At 37.7% G+C, this 22,856-nt stretch overlaps 1 pseudogene; it reads left to right on the forward strand.

Annotated features, from left to right (window-relative positions):
- Positions 1-706: 706 nt before the first annotated feature.
- The window catches only part of LOC131535243 (NLR family CARD domain-containing protein 3-like), a 31,414-nt pseudogene continuing 9,264 nt past the window's right edge, over positions 707-22,856 (forward strand).

The raw sequence follows: 22,856 nt of genomic DNA on the forward strand, positions 1-22,856 counted from the left end.
TAAAATCAGTAGCCATTTATGATATTCATCATTTGATTTTTTTAATTATTTATATTATTTAATAATTTATTACTGTCATGTTTTTATACTTTACATTTCTTATTTTTTCTTGCTTATGAATTTTTATTATTTAACCTTTTTTTAGGGTTTTACAAACTATTTTATCTTCATGGATAAGGGATAAGAGCGAGTCTTTATGGAAATTCAAAGTTCATGGGATGTTGTTGTGAAGCAGTTAACATGTATTTATACTTTGCTTCTTTTTTTTTTCTTTTTTTTTGTACAAATGCTAGATTTTCAAAAACGATTTTGTATGATAAAACGTGATTTGAACTGATTTGACGAACGTTTCCCCGCTGTGTGTGGAGTTTAAAGACGCTCCCTTAAACTCTGCAGGTGTGGAGAGATGGTGTTATGGATCAGCTGGGGATCGTGTTAACTGGGATTGTGCGCGTGCAAGCAATTGTGTTTACCTGGATTTCCAGCAGATGTTAGACGGCGACAGATTCGTCACTGCAATATTCCACTGGTCACAGATAAAAAAAAAAAAAAACGAAAAAAAAAACGTGTTTCATCAGTTGTATACATCGGCATCATGCATAATAAAGCGGTTTGATTCAGCGGAGTCTGTACCTGCGTATTTCTCACGGTTTTAGGGAAGTTTACCATGATCCGCTCACAAACCACGCCCACGTTACCATGGGACATTTGTTTCAATGGATGATCAAAGTCCACAACGAACTGAAGTAAAAATGTAAGTATTTTCTTTTCAATATCACTGTACATGGTGCTTGTAGTGTGCTGTCATGTGTTCTAATTAACAGATATAAAAATTAAAATGACTAGTAGGCTACCTAAAGAAAACATGGATTGCATGTTTTTATTGACAAGCCTGTCAGTGATCTGTAGTTTACTATTGTTCCTATTCAAATTATTTATTTTCTCTCTGTGTGTGTGTGTGTGTGTGTGTGTGTGTGTGTGTATGAAGAAAAATAAAATGTGAAAAAAAAAAAAAGAAAAAAGTTTTACTCTGCTGATTTTATTAGCTCTTGCTTGTACAGTCAGCTCTGGTGCCTCTGTATCCTCTTCCCTGGACATAAAGTTTCATCATGGATTTATGACTGATCTGAAATCAACATTTTGCATTGGCTTAGAACTCTGTTCAGAACAATTCTGTATTCAGTTTCTTACAATCATATAATCAATTGAATTAATTTTATCTATGCTTAATAGTGTGTCTGTATTGTACTGTACATTATGCTCAGTTAGGTGCTTGCATATAAATGTTGTGAATCTGTTGTCTTTCACTGAACATGCAGAGAACACTTTGTTTAAAGTAAATTCTAAGTTCATGACTCCTGCTTTTCATTTTACATATAGGCCTACTGGTCTCTTGGCAGGCTGCTTGTGTGTCCGACCATAGAAAACATGTTATGAGCAGAGCAGGATTCAAAGCCAAACTCTTTAATACTGTATGTGTGATGAACACAGGAAGGCATTTTTCCACAATTTGTATGAGCGATATATGTCACACTTTTAAGGTGACAAAGTGATTGGAGCTCTTCATTTTGAACTCTCAAATTACACCTGATAGATGAATTTAACTTTAAAATGTACAAAATTTTCTAACGGGAGGCATGCCCCCGGACCCCCCTAGAGGGACCAAGGTCAACCCACCACAGTCTCACAAAATCCTGTGGGAAACACTGGGGGATTAATACTTTTATTTAGCAAGAATGCAGTAAATTGCAAAAAAAAAAAAAAAAAAAATGTTACAAACGATTTCTATTTCAGATAAATGCTGTTCTTCTGAACTTTCTATTCATGAAAACCCTGAAACAATTCTACTCAGGTGTTTTCAACATAATAATAATAATAATAATAAATGTTTTTGAGCAGCAAATCAGAATATTAGAATGATATTTGAAGGCTCATGTGACTGGAGTAATGATGCTAAAAATTCAGCTTTGATCACAGGAATAAATTACATTTTAAAATATATTTAAATAGAAAATGGTTATTTTAAATAGTAAAAATATTTCACAATATTACTGCTCTTGCTGTATTTTGGATCAAATAAATGCAGGCTTGGTGAGCAGAAGAGAATTCTGTAAAAAATATAAAAATCTTACTGTTAAAAAACCTTTGACTGGAAGTGTAGGTTTTCAACTTCAATTATGACTTCCAACAATTATGAAAAAAGATAAACGAGGTGAAATGATTAGTGTGTTGCTGCCGCATTCGGTCCAGCACAGCTTCCTTTAGTTCACAGCGGTGTACTTTTGTTCCTCCTTACAAGTCCAAACTTAACAACCAAATCAGTCAAATATGTAAGTGTGGTCAAATTTACTCACACAAGTTAACCTAGAACTAGTTTTTGATTAAGTACTGATAATTGTGAAACTTCCTGATATTTAAAATTAATAATTTCATCAAAGACTTCATAACGCTGTTCATAACGCCTACCAATAATCATGCTAAATAATCATGATTTCAATATTGACTAAAATAATTGTGTTCATGATATTTCTGCCATAACTGAGCAGCTCTGACTAGTTTACAAGTTCATCTGTAAAATGTTTCTTCTGCTTCATCTTATCACAGAGGAAGGAGTGGATGTAGTTTTACACTATGGATGACACCAGCATTATTACTGTATTAATTCCAAGGACTTTCAACGGCGAGACAATGGAACAGAAGGCCTTACTACAAGCAGTGGACTTGTGCTGCAAACCTTTCTATGTGTATATCAACTACCCAAAGCCTTTTGCTCCTATTTGGGAGTTTTTGCAGCACAGTCTTTAATATTCCAAGATTTCCTTCAACACACTGCCTCCTCCTTAAAGATGTTTTATTTAGTGATCAGTAAAAACTTTTTATTTTACTGATCATCAGTCGGTCCAGCAGCCAGCAGATTAGTTTTTATATGTTTGTATGTTATTGATATATGTTTGTTTATATGTTATTTATGTACTGTATTTGGACATTTGTGTATGTTTTGATATGAATGAATATGAATTGAGACATTTGTTGGTTTTGAATTCACTGTACATCTTGAAAATATGTTAGTTGTATGTGCACCTTTGTGTTTTGAATTTAATATTTTACACATTCTTGTACATTTATTTTGTAAACATTTATATATGAATTTACAGTATAAATAATGGTGACCTCATTTGATTTGACGGACCTCTATTATAAAACTGTACATTTCTGCAATATGGTCATTACATCGACAGTCATTTCTGACCTAGCAGTAAAAAAAAAAAGAAAAAAAAAAGAAAAAAAAAAGCATTTTATGTATGCTTTGAAGCTATGTATTGTTAAAAGTGTTTGTGTGTGTGTGTGTGTGTGTGTGTGTGAGTATGATTTTGCTTCAACACCTAACTATATAGGCTATATACGTTTGTTGAACATTCCCTATTCAGGATAATTCACTGCATTTTATCTGTGTCACTAATTCGATAATACAAAACTATAGCTTGTTTATCACTCATTCTTTAGCAATATAAAAAAAGAAAGAAAATGAAATGCTTGACATTCCTTTGACCACAGCAATTGTTGCTCAAATTCATTTACACAAATTAAGTAATATTTTTGAACAACTGCCTACACACGCGTTGCAAAAAACAAAGCAAACACGTTATTTAATGCATTTACAATTGTCATTAGAAAAAAAAAAAAAATCTATTGAAACAAATTAATCTGGGCTTCGTCTGAGACATGAAAACGCATTAAAACTTCCCTTAAACCGCGTCAGATACATTGGAACATCGACAGGAGAAACAACAGCGTCTAATAATGATACAAACATTCACAAATAATTTGGAAAGCTTTGAAATCTGTTCCGTTGAACACTCTCTGTGACGAATCTGTGGAGGTCCAACATCTGCTGGAAACTCAGGTAAAGTGCACGCGCACGTCCCCAGTTAACACGATCCCCAGTTGATCCATAACACCTGTTGACATTGTTTTTCGCGTCTCAAAATAAAAAGTGAGAGCAAATGTTCAGAGTTGATGTTTCTCCATTTTAACAGCCAGGATCGATTCTATACGGAATATCAGTGTTTCATTGGAACCTTTATCAAAGCCAAGCCATGATTTACGTGTAGCTGCTTCATAGAAAGGCGGTGGATTTTGTGAATCTGTGTAAATAAGGTGAGTGCTGATGCTCAGGTGCTTTACACATTCATATTTCCTCTAATGGACGTATATTTTTATGTTTAAATATTTTCTTCTGCAAGCAGATGATCGTGGTTTGATTGGTGTTTGGTGTTGTCTATGGTTTATTTGATCATTTGTTAACACACGACTAACATTGTGTATCTGAGTGAACCGCGTCTCATGATCAGGGGTGTATTCCAAAAAGCAAGTTATGTGACATACCCGGGTATGTTTGAGGATAAGCAAGTGGATAACCTCAGCTTTCGGTTCCAAAATCGGAGGTTACTTTCAGGGTATGTAAGTAACCATAGCAACTTGCTCTCTGAAGATAACCTGCTCCGGAGCAGGTTATGTTCCAGGGTTAGTTCACTTCAGCGCTATCAGAGCATGTATGATCTACTGACGAGCCTGCAGTGGGCGTGACAGACAGTGCACAACAACATATAATATTGCAATATGTAATATAGCCTATTATTTATATATATATGTATATGTATATATGTGTGTTAATTATAAAGCACTATATAAGTAATAAATAAGGTAATATTCTAAAATGGTTATTGTATTGGCATATATAAGTTATCTGTATAAATTATAAAACACTATATGACAAGATAAATATTTATAATATAATAAATTAAACTTTATTACATTTTAGTTAATCATCTCACACATGGGTCAGGATTTTCTATAATGTATTTCTATAATAAAAATACATATCTGATATGACTTAATATATAATTGGCATCAAACAAACAATATAATTCTTATTTTCAAGGATCAAAGATTAAACGGGGGGGGGGAGAGAGAAAAATGATTGCACAACCATCAATTAGGTGGCGATATGCACTAAGAACAAAAGAAGAAAGAAGCAGTATGGCACGCTTTTTCTTAGCGTCCATTTCCATAGTGACTCGTCGATTCCTCGCTATGTTGAGAATGTCTTGAGTCTTAACCAGGAACATACTCTGAGTTGAATGAACTTACTCCCGGACGCGTTTTTGGAACCACATACCTCGAGTAAGCAAGGTTTGGGGTTAATCAACCAAAAGTTCAGGGTTTAGCTGACGTTAAGTTAACCGTGCTTTCTGGAATACACCCGTTTCTCTCAGGATCCGTTCAGATGAATTATTGTGTTTGTTTGTCATTTCCATTCAGAGTCAGTGCTGGAGATCAGATTCTGTTTCATCATGGATCACACACAAACATCCACAGATGAAGAGTTTTCTCCAGGATGCAGGTACTTTGAATAAACGCTGTATTAAATCACATTGAATGATGGTAGATTAGAGTCTCCATCGTGGTTTGGTGTCTGGAGGTTTTTAAGGTGAAGATTTTAAAATCAATAAAATCAAGATTTTATTTAAAAAAAAAAAAAAAGATTTCCTCGTAGTGTTTTTGATTTATAAAAAAAATAAATAAAAAAAAAATACTTAAAGGCCTTATAAGAAAATGGTAAATCTGTTTTGTTATAGTTCAGTTCAGCAGAAGAGATCAGAAGCAGAGTCCAGCTGTGTGTCTGTGAGGAGTGATGCATCTATGGATCGTCCAATAGAGTTTAGGAATGAAGATCCAAAGATTGATCTCAGGTACATTTTTATATAAATATCAGTGCGTTAACGCAGGCGATTAATTTTTTCAGTTAAATGCGTTAAAATATTTAAAGGGATGGTTGATTGCGATTTCACTTTTAATGTTAGTGTGTAATGTTGCTGTTTGAGCATAAACAATATCTGCAAAGTTATGATGCTGAAAGTTCAATGCAAACAGCGATATCGTCTTTTAAAATTATGGTAGTTATGGTACAGCGAGTTACTTCCCGGGTTTGTGATGTCACAAACCCTGAAATATAAACCCGGCCCCCGAGAACATGCAACAAAGGGGGAGCGAGAGTCCACGTCGCGCTGCTTTAGAGAAGAGGAAGAGATTTTGCCATGCTGTCAGGAGTAGGGGTGCACGAAAAAATCTATTTGTATATGAATCGCGATTCTGTCTTCTAAGATTCTAATGGATTCACAAGTTTCAAAACCAATGTTCTAAAGTTCTGACAGTTCTTAATCCTGTTCCTCTGCATCTCTCTCGTGCATGTGTGGGCGTTTGTGGCGTGAGTGTGTGTGGAGAGCATGCGGTGGTCTTTGATTGTTAGAGTGTTTTTTTTTTTTTTTTTTGTGGTTGCTGAGCCATGAATAAGTGTGTTTTCAAGTTTTAATTCATTTTTTTTTTTTTAAAGTTAATCTTGGTGAGAGTGTGCGGCCGTGTGCTACCTGTTGTGGAAGCATGACGGCTCTGGATTTGCGGGTGTTAAATACACTCACGCGGCGTCATGCAGTGAAGGTTGTCTTGCTATAGGAGAAGCTGTTGGTCATGAAAGTATTGTCAGCTTCAAAAATGAATAATGCTGCGGTGATCTTTTTAAATATTGTGGATAAAGCTAATGAGCTGGTTGAGCAAGGAATTGTTGATGGTCTGTTTACACCTGTTCTCCCTCTTTCAATGCCGTCTAAAAACGTGACACTGTCTAATGTTCCTCCGTTCATTAGTGACGAGTTGTTATCACAGTCTCTTTGCGGTACGGCAAGTTGGAAGTGTATCTCCATTGTTAAAACACATTTTTTCATTTAGATGATTTGCTTACATGATTGTAAAAGATGATGCTGAATTGGACCGCACGTTTAACCCTCTGGGGTCTGAGGGTGTTTTGGGGCCCCGGAGAAGTTTTGACATGCCCTGACATTTGTGCTTTTTTCAGTTGCTTATAAATATTTTAATGGCTGAAGTCTAAAATATTAAAATATGTGAGCAGCATGTACGTACGTGATTGTGTTTTTGAGAAAACAACGTTTATGCGTGGTTTGAAAAAAACTAACATTTTAAAGTAACTGAAATAAGGCCATAAAACACATACAGAACATTTGTTCACAAGACTTTTGAGAACTGGATCTTGTAGCCTAGAATATTTGCTTCAAAATGATCTGAAAATAATCTAACTCACTCATTCAGAGAAAACAATATATTGATTTAAATCACTTTTTGAGTGGAAAGGCTCTATGCGAGAGGGCGTGGCTCACACCTGAGAAGACAAAGGCCCGCATAATGAGCTCCATAATGAGCCATTGAGTCAGGTGTGTGACTGAGAGAGAAGAGTAATCTGAGGAAAAAAGAAATGTGTATACGTATAACTATCACATAAAATAACTTGAGATTCACTTGCGAGTGCACTTAAACAGTTTATTAGGAACAAACAAATAAACAACAGAAGAGTCAAGACATCGTGGGTGCAATATCCAAAATATCCAAAACAGTTGCAGGAAACTGGAACCCAGGAAAACGGGAGACTGCAGAAACTGCATGAGAAAACAAAACAGAAGTGAGCAACACAATGAACGGACAAAGCAAACATGAATGAATGAATGAATGAATGAGGCATTTATATAGCGCTTTAATGTGTATTGCAATACACCCAAAGCGCTTTACAATCATGTGGGGGGGGTCTCTCCTCAACCACCACCAGTGTGCAGCATCCACTTGGATGATGCGACGGCAGCCACAGGACAACGGCTCCAGTGCGCTCACCACACACCAGCTACAGGTGGAGAGGAGAGAGAGTCATAGAGCCAATCAAGTGGATGGGGATTATTAGGAGGCCATGATTGACAAGGACCAGTGGAGGGAATCTGGCCAGGACACCGGGGTTACACCCCTACTCTTTACGATGAGTGTCATGGGATTTTTAATGACCACAGAGAGTCAGGACCTCGGTTTAACGTCTCATCCGCAAAACGGTGCTTTTTTACAGTATAGTGTCCCCGTCACTATACTGGGGCGTTAGGACCCACACAGACTGCAGGGTGAGCACCCCCTGCTGGCCTCACTAACACCTCTTCCAACAGCAACCTAGTTTTCCCAGGAGGTCTCCCATCCAGGTACTGACCAGGCTCAGCCCTGCTTAGCTTCCATGGGCAACCGGTCTTGGGCTGCAGGGTGATATGGCTGTCCTAAACATGGTGACAATACATACACTACCAGTCAAATTATTTAAACAGTAAGATTTGTAATGTTTTTTTTTTTTTAAGAAGTGTCTTCAGCTCATTTATTTGATACAAAGTACAGCAAAAACAGTATATTATATTTATTATAATATATAGGCCTACATATTGTTACCATTCAAAATAAATAAAGCACCCCCACCCACTAAAATTAATAAATAACTTAGTGAGCATGTTGATAGTCTTATCAGGAGCAACTATATTATTACATTAGCAATCACAAATGTTGCCCACGTGATTTTATAACATAGATGCACACATGTATTATCATACAATACAAAAACAACATTTTATAACTGAGAAACTAAATTATTGTTAAGCTTATTATAAACATGTTTGAGCAGGTATTTGCAAACGGAGTAGGCTACTTCACAGTAAAGATTGGTCTAAACTTTCTTAGACATTACTTTTATATCATTGTTTATAGAACATATAACTTTCCTCACGTTGTGCAACATTTAAATGCAATGAAAGGTTGCCTATCATATTTCAAAATGTTGCACTCGATTTCACACATTTTATTCTGGAGTTATAGTTTGGGAAAAGTTCACCTAGTAAATGCCTTCAACTTTGTCACAACAACACATTATCGAATGCCAATAAGAAACATTACTTACTCGGTATAAAGTATCTCCTCCTCCGCGGCTCCAGCTGCGCTCGCGTTCTGTTTGTGAGGTAAACAAAGCTTTTTCCTCTCAGCGCGTCTTCTGGCTGTAAATACAAAGCTTTTTCCTCTCAGCGCGTCTTCTGGGGGTAAATATAACTCTTTTTCCTCTCGGCGTGTTCTTCCAAAACTGAAAAGTATCCGAGATGAACGCGTTGCTGCTTTGTTTACGGTGGTGTGGGCGTTTACATGCCGCGTGGCTCGCGTGGAGGTTTGTAATAACAATAGCGCGAGCAGCGCGTGGGCGTGACCCAGTGTTAATTTCGTCGACGAGGACGAAGACGAAGACGAAAAATATTCGTCAACGAACCTTTTTTCTGTGACTAAGACGAGACTTTGACGAGCTAAAATGAATGTCTGATGATAAAAACTATGACGAAATTTATGCCGCGTCTTCATTAACAAGACGAGACGGAACTAAAATGTTATTTGAGGACTACCGGACATTCAAAATACATCCTATAGGCTAAGTTAACTGTATTGTCTTTCAAAATGTGCGTCTCTGTCATTGGATTACAATCAGATGAGGGGCGTATCTAGTCTCAGTATGGCAGCCGCAGTGGACAGATAGGCTATCAAAACGCAAACTAACGATCTGAAACAACAGCCTCAGCACCCGAAGGGTTAGGGATAGGGTGACCAGACGTCCCGTTTTTCCCGGGAGTCACAATTCGTTGTCAATTAATTTAAAGTTAGTGACGGCGGGATAGGCGGAGTCGCGCTGATGGAAGCGCTCTCTCTCTCACGCAAGCTCCACTTCTTCAGTACAGCGCGCGATCAGTTCTCAGTTCTCAGCACTCAAATACACACACAGCAGTCCCGTGTCTATCGTTTAGAGTCAGAGTATCTCACATAAATGCAGTCAGTTATGGCTTAAGTGAGCGTAAACAGGTGGATGAAAACTGAATGTGTGTCAGTATTATGCATGCCTTCCGTCTTAAAGGGACAGCATTCCTAATTATCTGTGTCATAAATGTTAACCAACAAAAGATGTTAAATAAATGTATACTCAAGTAAAGCTACTGTATCTGAAAAATTAGTTTAATTTGTATCTCTACCAAAAAAGGAAAATGTATTCCAGTTTTTCCAAATTCAATCCTTAATTCAAATTTCTCATAAGCTTAATTGATTTGGTCTAAAGAGAGAAGAATTGATGCCTATTTTTGTTTGAATACTACATATAAAATAGCTACCAAAATAAATGTTGTTAACTGCACTTTGACTAAAAGTAAAGACTAAAAGTTGACAAAAATACAATGACTTTTCGTCGACTAAAACTAGACTAAAATTAGACTAAAACTATGAAATACTCAAATGACTAAAATGTGACTAAGACTATTAAGCATTTTCGTCTCAAGACTAAGACTAAATCAAAAATGCCTGCCAAAATTAACACTGGCGTGACCTAATTAGAGATAATGAGACCAGACGGAAAAACTGGACATGTCCTTGGTTTCATACTTTATCACAGAATATTTGTTTTCGGTAAGACATACTTCATTTAACAGTAGACATATCAAGCTTTATATATATATATTTCTCATGTCTCTGTGTGAAGTATTTGCTGAGTTACAGTTCATTTTAGTGACGTGTTTCAAAAAGCAGTTCGCGGAGACTGAGAAGACAGAGAGCGCACCCTGCTTGTTTTCTTTATTATTCAAAAGCACAAAGTGTAGTTGTTATTATGAGTGTATACAAATAAAAGTAGACCCCTTACAGATTCGAATGGTGTATTGCTTTTATCTGTACAATCAAAAATGACAGAGTAATTCAAGCTCATTTCGGCCTTATCAGGAAAATCTGCCTCAAACGCGTATACGCGTTTGTCGACCCCAGGGGGTTAAGTATCGGATTGATGATTTTGATTATGTTGTCTATGCAGCAACAGGGAAAATGAATTGTTTTTGTTGCAGTAGAGTGGGACATTTAATCCAAGATTGTCCTGAAAAAAAAGAAAAGAAACGCCAATAGCTACACAAGACACAAATGACACAGCTGGTCCAGCTGAGACAGTGCGGCCCAAGCTGAGGCGGAGGAAGTCGTGGCTGAGCCTGAAGCAGTTGCGGAAGAGCTGCAAACAGTTAATAATAATAATAATAATAATAATAATAATAATAATAATAATAATTCCTTACATTTATATAGTGCTTTTCTAGGCACTCAAAGCGCTTTACAGTGTGGGGGGGTGGGGTCTCCTCATCCATCACCAGTGTGTAGCATCCGCCTGGATGATGCGACGGCAGCCATAGTGCACCAGATCGCCCACCACACACCAGCTTACTGGTGGAGAGGAGACAGAGTGATGAAGCCAATCAGCAGATATGGGGATTGTTAGGAGGCCATGATGGTCAGAGGCCAATGGGCGGTGGCCAGGATGCCGAGGTCACACCTCTACTCTTTTCGAAGACATACTGGGATTTTTAATGACCACAGAGAGTCAGGACCTCGGTTTAACATCTCATCCAAAGGACAGTGCTTTTTACAGTATAGTGTCCCCATCACTACACTGGAGCGCTAGGACCCACACAGACCACAGGGTGAGCACCCCCTACTGGTCTCTCTAGCACCTCTTCCAGCAGCAACCAAGTTTTCTCAGGAGGTCTCCCATCCAGGTACTGACCAGCTCAACCCTGCTTAGCTTAAGTGAGTAACCAGTCTTGGGCTACAGGGTGACATGGCTGCCGGGGTAAAGTCAGAGATGATCGTGGAGGGGGACTCTGTTAATAAGGAAGCAAATAATGCAGAGACCAATAGGTCTGGCGACGATAAGCTTGTCCTGAAAGGTCCGACAGTCTCTAATTCTGACAATATTGATGGAGATCAGAAGCCTGTAGTGGATCTGGTGTGTGAGAATGTTGGCATCGATACAGAGGCAGAGAGTACACTGTTCAAAGCACCTTGCCAATGAAAGAACCGTGTTAATACTGGTGATTCAAAAATTGTAAAGGAAATGGACACCGTTGAATACGAGGGTCAGAGTGATATAGAAAGTGACAATGAATCGGATTCTAACGTCTTCCTTTCGCAGTGTGAAGGGGTGAGTCGCAGTTATGATTTGGAAGACATTAAACTGTTTCTTAAAGCAACTAAAAACAGAAGAGGGGTACGAGTGAATGAATACTTTCCTGATCTTAAACAGTTCGTTGAAAAAACACGGTGTTTGATGACTGAAGGATTGTTTACCAATAAGGAAGTCTACCGGTTGAAAAAATTAGTGAGAAAACTTAATACTGAAATGAGTGATGGTGCTGAAAAAAACGAATTTAATGAAGCTTAGAGCTTTGTTATTTTTGTTTCCTTTCCTATTTTTTTTATGGTTGAAGTCAGTATTGCATCGGTAAATATAAACAGTGCAAGAAACGTGAGAAAAAGAGCAATATTATAGGAGGTGTTTGAGCAGACAAAGTTAGATATTTTCCTTCAGGAAACTCATAGTGATTTAAAGAATACTGTTGAGTGGACAGGAGAATGGGATGGCATCTCTGTGCTAAGTCATAATACTGCTGTAAGTGGAGGAGTTGCTGTTTTATTTTCCAAAAGTTTCACACCAATTTCTTATGATGTTGATGAAATTATAAAAGGTAGACTTTTGAAGGTTAAAGCTTTATTTGAAAATCATGTCTTTGTTTTATTTGTCTATGTTCCTACTTCAGGAGTTGAAAGAATGTTGTTTTTGAATAACCTCAATTTAATTCTGCAAAATTGTAGTAGTGAAGAGTTTTTTTGTTTTTTCTAGGAGGGGACTTTAATTGTACTGAACAAAATCTCGATAAAAGTCATATTGAGCCCCATGAACCCTCCCGTAAGAGACTTATCCAAGTTATGAAAACGCATGAGCTGAGTGACATATGGAGACATTTTAAAGGGGTGGTTTACTGCGATTTCACTTTTTTCATTTTAAATAGTGTGTAATGTTGCTGTTGGTGCATGAACAGTATCTGCAAAGTTGCTGCGCTGAAAGTTCAACGTAAGCGGAGATATCGCCTTTAAAAATCAGGAAGTTTAATGCCTACAAAAACGACTCATACGGGACTACAACGAGATACTTCCCGGGTTGCATACGTAAAAAACCCATCAACCCCTCCCTCCGGAACATGCCAAAGAGGGGGCAAGGCCATGTTCTGCGGCTTTGTCGAAGAGCAAGAGTTATAGTGGAGAGTTGTAGCCATGCCGTCGAAACGGTGTTATTTTCACCCAGCTGTCAGGTCTTCTGTGTTCGGGCTTCCTACGGACGCTGTAGTTTGTCAACAATGGTTAAAATTTATGTTTGATTATGTTCCTGACGATTACAATCCTAATTTAGCTCTCTGTGCTGCGCATTTTACGGAAGACAGCTTCCAGAATCTACACGAGTTCAATGCCGGATTCACACAGAAACTATTACTAAAACATGGAGCAGTTCCAACTTTAAAACCACAGGCAGCGGTTGTTGGGCCACAACCTGTAAGTAAGATTGAATCATTTTAAATGTATTTGCATGTATAATTTCAGACGTAATGTTTTAGTTTTATCAAGGACGTAAACAAATGCCAACGCTGGCTTTAGTAGCCAGTTAGTTAAATGATGTTTCGTGTGTGTCTATGACAAACGCATACAAACATTTTGGACCCGAATTTGTAATTATGTATTAATTTTGTAAATGTATTTTCCATGTGTACTTTGACGTAATTTTTCGATTTGAACGTAAACACAAGCCAACGCTGTTTGGTTATAGTAGACCGTTAGTTCGATGCTATTTTGTGTGTATAAGACAAACGTGTACGAACTTCAAAAAATGATATGCAATCACAACAGCAAACTTCCATTCAGAAACGTTTGTAAGAGCCGTGCTTGCGGAAGTTCTGCTTGACTCTCTTCATTACCGCTTTCTGGGTCTGATTCTGGCTCAAACTGATACGGTAATATTGACACCATTATTTACATTTGACCGCAGCACACGCAGCTGTCGCCCGTGAAGGTAATGGACGTGAAGTTTCTGGACAATGTGCAGTACGCAGTTTAGCCAATCACAACACACCGATCACAACTAACCAATCTGAGCCCATCGCCTGTTTCTGAGGGAGTGGTTTCATAGAATCAGGAAGTCAACCGGTCGTTCAAATGACGGAGGAGAAAGCGGCTTACAATAAAGGTGAAATATATGAAAAATAAGGCGTTTTTTAACAAACGAAACACGAAGGCATGTTATATTGCACCCCATAAACACAATCAAGCAAAGAAAAAAAGCAGTAAACCACCCCTTTAATGACAATCAAAGGCAATATACTTGGTCTCGTACTCGTGACAATGTTTTGTCTTTAGCGAGATTAGACCGGTTTTATGCTTTAAACGTCAATGTGGTATTTTTATTATTACAATGTGGTATATTTTATTAACTCCCTGTCATGCATTGTGTGCAACACATTTCTTCTCACTCATGTTTCATCCATTTTCTCCACTGCTAAAGAAACTCTTAAGCCTCTTAAAGGGGTCATATGACGTTGCTAAAAAGAACATTATTTGGTGTAATGCAATGTGTTTGTGGTTTAAAGTTCAAAAAACACATTATTTTCCACATACTGTACATTTTATTGTTGCACCTCTATGCTCCACCTTTCTGAAATGCCTGATATTTATTTATTTTTATTTTTATTTTTTTACAGAGCTCATTGTTCTGAGAAGCGAGGCATGCTCTGATTGGCCAGCTATCCAGTGCATTCTGATTGGCCGAATACCTCAAGCATGTGACGGAAATGTTACGCCCCTCACCATATTGTGACGCCGTGTCCCGACGAGACTAAAACAGTAAAACCCATTATAAACGAGGCATTCGTTGCATGCAGTGTGGACATAATTACTGATTATAATGATTTATACTGTCTTTTTACATGATGCAACACGAAGCGTAAACCTTACCATGTCTGCATTTGTGATCGGAGAAACGACAAACAACAAGCACTACTCTTCACCGCTCAAAACTCGTGTTTTAATCGTCAGTGGCAAATTCTTTAAATAAGAAAACGTACTTGCAGGCTGTGAGTCAGAAGCGCCAGACTGTCCTTGCAAAGTTGGAATTGCCACACTTTATAGAAACAGCCTTTGCGCACAGCTGGCATTGTAGGCTTCTCTCCTCCAAGGTTCATGAAATAGTCTTCCGTAAATTGCGCTGCACACACACTAATATTTGGGTTGAACTGTTCTGGAACAGTGTTGTAAATACAACTTAACCACTGATTTCTAGTCATGTCCTCTTTTGGAAGGCCAAACAAAGTAGTTTGCGCTTTCACAACGAAACACACAGCGTCTCCAAGACACGGCGCCAGCGGCAGCAACAGCACTACAGCGAGAATAAAAATCACGCCCTCTTTCTTTGTGTAAACATTTGGGCGGTGTTATGAAAATCTCCCCACACCGTGATGTAGACGTGGGGGTGTGTTTAAATGAGCCGTTTTAGGGGGGCATGGCAGAGTCTTAACTTTTATAAAGAATATCTCTTTGGTTTTGAGACTTTAGTCTTTGTAACTTCAGGGATCTTATCTATGCATGAACAGCTTGTAACACTCCAAAGAGAAAGGAAAACTTGAAATCGCATCATATGACCCCTTTAAAAGTCCTCGACGGTACTCCTAACAATTTTGGACCTTTTAAGGGTTTAGATGCTTTCTGAATTACTTTTTTCTTTACTGGGATATTTTCTTTAATTTTAAGAGGAAACACCCACATTTCTAAGAATTTTGTTACTAGGAGGAACTCATGAATGTAATTTTTCATGAATATGGGCCCTGTTATTTATTTACCTTTGCATTGAGAACGAGCAGATATCTGTCTCCAGACTGTGCGCAGCACTTTATTCTGAATGAAGGGGGAGGTGGAGTTATATGGTTTCACTGGCAGTTTGAGGATCCAATGGCATTACGAGGTTTAGTCACAAGCTCTTCTGAATTATTTTCATTTGTTTAATATTTGTAAAACCTACAAACAGACATCAAGATGACCAATAGAATTTATAATAATAATAAGGAACTATAATAGAGATAGAACGTTTGATAATTTTCCATAGCACACCAGACAACCTGTCATGGCACTCTAGTGTGCCATAGCACAGTGGTTGGGAAACACTGCGATACAAACCACTGTGTTTTTCAAAGCAGATGCAGAAGTGAAGTCCCATCTCTTTACCTGCACAAAATGCACCCAGTCATGGAAGATAGCAGCACCATGCTTTTTCTTGTTAGGAAACCTGTGGACTTGATCTCCTGACAGGCTGGAGTTTGTGCAACCACAACAATTTAATAACAATAATAAATAACAAACACAATAATTTACCTTGACGATGACTACCAAACTACCAAAAACACACTGACTCACGACCGCTCCTACTGAATACCAGCCTGCTCTGCACTGAGCCAATGCAGAGCCCAGCAAACAACTCCTCCTTATGACGTAAAATTAAAAAAAGCAGTTTTTGAAAACTGTCAAAGAAACTCACTTTTTCTACTAAATTTGTGTCCTCATGTCTTGTAAAACATTTTAAATCCTGCATTAACTTTTCATATGGTATTTTAATACAAGGTTACAGTATATATTCATTTTGTAAAAAATAAATAAATAAATAATAACCTGCAGTATGATTTTTAACATCTGTTGTAATAAAATAGTGTAAACAAAATGATCCTGAAGATGTACTTTGTTAAATATGGTAATTCAAAGGATTCCCTTTAATCTCTCTCCGTTATAGTTCAGTTCATCAGAAGAGATCAGAAGCAGAGCCCAGCTGTGTGTCTATGAGGAGTGATTGGTCTATGGGTCGTCCTATAGAGTTTAAGAGTGAAGATACAAAGACTGATCTCAGGTACATTTTTAAATAATAAATTATTATAGCATGTCATTTTATATTCTCAAAATAGTGTTGGGTCATTCCATGTCAAATCAACCAAATTTCTAGAAATTCCCCAGCCCAAATTTTTGATTTTGCTAATATTTTTTCTGAAGAAAGATAGACTTGTATAGTGATTAAAGCCAAAATATTAAATATCATGGATATTTAATATTTACTGAGTAATCCACTATTTTATAGAGGGGGATCAAATTTTCACCTGAGATTCAGAGTCAAATTAAAGGGGGGTAAAAATGACTTCAGAAAGATGGCAGCATCATAATGTTATTTTTACACAGAGATTGGTAGCAACACATAATGTAATAAGTATTACATTATTATTGTAATAAAATGTTCATAATGTAACAATGTTCTCAAAACATAATAAAATCTTGAGATCATAATATAATAACAATTATTACACTGAGAAATTTATTACATTTATAAACTCACCAAAAATGTCAAATTTCATAATTGTATTAGGCTTTTTAAAACTAAAAACATCAGTGCGTTCAAAATTACATTGTACTTGTTACGGGACTGACGAGACGTGCGGATCCATATGCAAGCTTTTAATGAGAAGAGACGTGGTCATAACAGGCAGGGTCGAACAGTGGCAAACAGGTATAACATGGGCGAGACAAAGAGTAAACAAAGACAAGCGTGGGTCGACGATCGTGAACCGTATCCAAAGGGGCTAGAAAGGAGAGGTAATCCAAAACGTAAGCGATAGTCCAGGCAGGGGAAAACACAATCCGACCAAGGCAAGGCAAGACTAGGGAAACTAACAGGGCTCTGTAGGGCAGTGATAAATGCATACAATACTCAGCAGTGAGGGAAAGAAAGTCCAAGGCTTATAAAGAGTGTCTGATTGGATACAGCTGTGTGTGTGTGATCAGGTGAGCGTGTGATTAGTGAGATGGCTGATGGGAAATGCAGTCCATTGTGATGTGTGGTGTGAAAGTCAATATGATGGCAGGGCGACCTCTTGTGGCAGTCGGAGAGAAGAGCAGGCCCAGGATTCATAAAAGTACTGTAGGTTTCATCATCCATTGCTCGATTTCCATGCCCTTTTACATTGTTAAACCAAAGGGTAGAGCACAGTACCAACTACACTATGGATGCTCTCATGGCTCTCATTGTTTTTATTCAAGTATCAAAATATTCTGGGTTCCAGAATTCTGAGTGTGTGTGCGTGTGCGTGTGCGTGTGTGCGTGTGTGCGTGTGCGTGTGTGTGTATATATATATATATATATATATATATATAGTGGTGGGCCGTTATCGGCGTTAACGTGAGACTCTAATCGGGCGATTAAAAAAAAATATCGCCGTTAATCTATTCTCAAAGTTGGGTTGGGAGCTGGGTCTATACTACGCAAGCTATGATGACTTTCACCTCGATATTTTAGCGGATGTATACCTAGCCAAATTGCACTGTAGGGGGCGAGCAGTCTTGAACCTGTGTGTATGCGTGCTAACATGGATGCAGCTATGAAGCCGCCGGGTTTGCTTCAGGAAAATTTATTTTAAGAAGCTTCCCAATGGAAATCGGCAAGTCATTTCTATCTCTCGTTACATGGTCGCGCTCTCTGTATCGCGCACAGCGGAGTTCCGCCCGGTGCGCACGCACAACCTGATATTGCCAAGTGCAGCGTGTTCCTGGGTCAACATATTTTGTTGACCCTGGAACAACATTTTAATCAAAAATATAATCTTAACCATATTCCTACACCTAAACCTAACCTTACCCATGAGTAATCCCTAAAATCTGAGGAACTGATAGATGAATTACACTGATGTACAAGCGCCAAACACTGATTATAATCCTAAACTTCACAAAAATTATAAACTGGTTCTTGAAATCTGATTGGTTAATCACAATGTTGTTCCAGGGTCAACAAAGATGTTGACCCAGGAACACGTTGCACTGGCAATATCAGGTTTGGCGGTGCGCACACACAAAGCGTAGCGCACACACAAGTGAGCACACTCCCACTCCTATTTGTAAATATTAAGCGCAAAACGTCTATTTAAATATGACTTCTGTGTGTCTCTGTGTTAATGTATGGCACAGACGCGCGGGTTTGTTCACTACTCATACAGAAGACCGCTCGACGCTTGCGGCGATATTAACGTCTGTCGTCTCACTAAATGAGGACATAAATACATGAACAACATCTCCAGAACTGCTCTGAGAGTCACTTCATGAGCATTCGAGCGTTTCATTTCATTTGAGAAAAACTATCCTCACGGCAACCCGTCAAAATAAAAGTTCGGTTTCACTTGAAGACATTGGGCAGAATGTAATAGGCTACTACTACTAAAACTATTAAAACCTTATCTTTAAGGAATAATCATACAATGTCTTCAATGTTATCAATATTAAATTCTTGATTACTGCTAGTTGTTTACTACTAGTAGTGAATTTATTCTGATCTATTTGGCAGAATTCAAATGAGCCATTTTAATCTAGATTAATCTAGATTAATTCCAAGATTAAAGTGAGATTAATCTAGATTAAAAAAATTAATCTATGCCCACCAGAATTGTTGACATTTTTGCAGATTTATTAAAAAAGAAAAACTGAAATATCACATGGTATTCAGACCCTTTGCTCAGTATTTAGTAGAAGCACCTTTTGATCTAATACAGCCATGAGTCTTTTTGGGAAAGATGCAACAAGTTTTCACACCTGGATTTGGGGATCCTCTGCCATTCCTCCTTGCAGATCCTCTCCAGTTCTGTCAGGTTGGATGGTAAACGTTGGTGGACAGCCATTTTAGGTCTCTCCAGAGATGCTCAATTGGGTTTAAGTCAGGGCTCTGGCTGGGCCATTCAAGAACAGTCACGGAGTTGTTGTGAAGCCACTCCTTCGTTATTTTAGCTGTGTGCTTAGGGTCATTGTCTTGTTGGAAGGTAAACCTTGGCCCAGTCTGAGGTCCTGAGCACTCTGGACAAAGTTTTCGTCCAGGATATCCCTGTACTTGGCCGCATTCATCTTTCCCTCGATTGCAACCAGTCGTCCTGTCCCTGCAGCTGAAAAACACCCCACAGCATGATGCTGCCACCACCATGCTTCACTGTTGGGACTGTATTGGACAGGTGATGAGCAGTGCCTGGTTTCTCCACACATACCGCTTAGAATTAAGGCCAAAAGTTCTATCTTGGTCTCATCAGACCAGAGAATCTTATTCAGGTGTTTTTTAGCAAACTCCACGCGGGCTTTCATGTGTCTTGCACTGAGGAGAGGCTTCCGTCGGGCCACTCTGCCATAAAGCCCCGACTGGTGGAGGGCTGCAGTGATGGTTGACTTTCTACAACTTTCTCCCATCTCCCGACTGCATCTCTGGAGCTCAGCCACAGTGATCTTTGGGTTCTTCTTTACCTCTCACCAAGGCTCTTCTCCCCCGATAGCTCAGTTTGGCCAGACGGCCAGCTCTAGGAAGGGTTCTGGTCGTCCCAAATGTCTTCCATTTAAGGATTATGGAGGCCACTGTGCTCTTAGGAACCTTAAGTGCAGCAGAAATGTTTTTGTAACCTTGGCCAGATCTGTGCCTTGCCACAATTCTGTCTCTGAGCTCTTCAGGCAGTTCCTTTGACCTCATGATTCTCATTTGCTCTGACATGCACTGTGAGCTGTAAGGTCTTATATAGACAGGTGTGTGGCTTTCCTAATCAAGTCCAATCAGTATAATCAAACACAGCTGGACTCAAATGAAGGTGTAGAACCATCTCAAGGATGATCAGAAGAAATGGACAGCACCTGAGTTAAATATATGAGTGTCACAGCAAAGGGTCTGAATACTTAGGACCATGTGATATTTCTTTTTTAATAAATCTGCAAAAATGTCAACAATTCTGTGTTTTTCTGTCAATATGGGGTGCTGTGTTTACATTGAGGAAAAAAAATGAACTTAAATGATTTTAGCAAATGGCTGCAATATAACAAAGAGTGAAAAATTTAAGAGGGTCTGAATACTTTCCGTACCCACTATATATATATATATATTTAAAAAAAATCCACCTTTTATGGAATCTTACTTAAATATGGGAACAGTTGGCAATCCTACTTTGCATGTTTTAAACACTTACAGTAGATTATGCTCTTACTTTGGCCATGCATTAAATGCACTCCCTTGAAAGAGCGCAGTTTGCTGACATATTTACTTTAACTTCTCAGGTAATGTCCATGGTATGATGACAATGACAGTGGTTACATATAAATATATTTTAATTGTTTGAGCAAAATTAAGGCACTGAAGGCATGTTCATTTGTATGAACAAATTTGTAAAAAAAACAAAACAAATAAGTTTCCAAAGTCTAATGGAGTAGATTGCATTATCTGCCTCAGGCAATGGCAACATGGAGCAGGAGTTAAATGAATATTTCTTCACAATAAAAGTTCACAATGTAGCCTAATAAGCTTAATTTTATTCTAATGTAATAGCTTGTTTTATGTAAAACTATTATGCTTTGTGGTCAAATTTATTATATTGAAACATAATTATAATATTGTAAACATTAATTTAAATTATGTGCTGGTATTACCTTATGAACTGTGATTTACATTATAAGTTGCCACAGTGTGTTCATAATGTAATAAACTTCTCATACAATAACCTATTACATTATGTGAAAAATTATTACATTATGAGCTCAAAATTTGATTACGTTTTGAGAATTATTACATTATGAACGTTTTATTACAATAATAATGTAATACTTATTACATTATGTGCAATTTTTACATTATGTGCAGTTATTACATTGAGTTTCTACATCTGTTAGTAAAATCTGTTGACTTTAGCAATCTTTGTTGCATTTTGTGCCAATGGTGATCATTCAAATATGGGGAAACGACACTTCAAGTTTTTTTCCTCCAAAGTTTGCAGGCCTGTAACTCAATTGGGTCTTAAACTTTCCTTTTGGCATCTTTATTTTTAAGGCCCTACATGATTTGGTTCGGTTTCAGAGATAATGGAATTTTAATATGGCTCCAGGCATAAATCGTTAAAATCGACATTTTCAGTGGTCAAAAACCAAATGTGGGTCAGTTTACAAAAATATGATACTACTTTTCTTTTAAAGAGGAATGTCTAAAGAACAAATAATGTTGAAACTAGAGATGTATCGTGTTTCCTTCTGTCAGGACAGTCTATTCATAAGATTCTATATTTGAATCAGTTTTATTGTTTGATTAACTTTCATGACACAGAAAGCCTCAGGAACATTAAACTGCTGTGAACCAATATACTGTTACACATCCAGCCATAAGCAACTGTGTTTACAAGGATACTTGCAGAGACATGCATTTTTACATAATTTTGTGCGTACGTGTTATTTCAAGCACAAATAGACACGGAAGTGAACGGAATTCGGTGTTAACGTGCATCTGCGTGGCTCTCACCGTATCTACACCGGACGTGAGCGGTGCGACAAAATACTATAGAACCCATTATAATCAGTGATGCTGTCTAAAGAGGCGGCACGACACGACAAATCCCCGACAATAAACTGCTGCCGTGTTTTATTTATGACAAACTGACACAAAGTTCAAACATCGCACATCCCGTGATGTGACTATTGTGGAAGCGTAAGGAACTCGATATCGATGCTGAAACGATACATCAAGCAGCCCTAGGTAGGATACTAATTTTGGTTAGTATCAAAATATTGATACTATTTATTTCGATATCTCTGAAATAAACCATACAGGCTGTTAAAAACAAAAGAAAAATTTCTTAGGAACCAGAATTTAAAATGATACTAGGATAAGCTTAATGCTTCTTGAGTTACAGGCACACAAAATTTGGAAAAAAGATTATTTATGACACTTAAACAGCTATGTTCTATATTGTTTTTACAGATGGAAACAATATACAGTTATAATTTTAACATTATTTCTTCTTCAGATGTTGTTCTTTAAATAAAGAAGAATCAGCTTTATGCAAGTGACCAAGTCTGGTTTTCGACCACTGAAAATGGGTATTCAACAATCTAGACAAAGAACCTCAATGAGATCCCCATATCTCTGGGGTTGAATGATGCAGGGCCTTGAAATTTAAGATTCGAAAAGAAAAGTTTATTAAAAATTTGAATCTAAAATCATATTGCGATATCTTTAA

The sequence above is a fragment of the Onychostoma macrolepis genome, unplaced genomic scaffold (genome assembly GCF_012432095.1).
Source record: "Onychostoma macrolepis isolate SWU-2019 unplaced genomic scaffold, ASM1243209v1 Scaffold2, whole genome shotgun sequence".
NCBI classification, from domain to species: domain Eukaryota; kingdom Metazoa; phylum Chordata; class Actinopteri; order Cypriniformes; family Cyprinidae; genus Onychostoma; species Onychostoma macrolepis.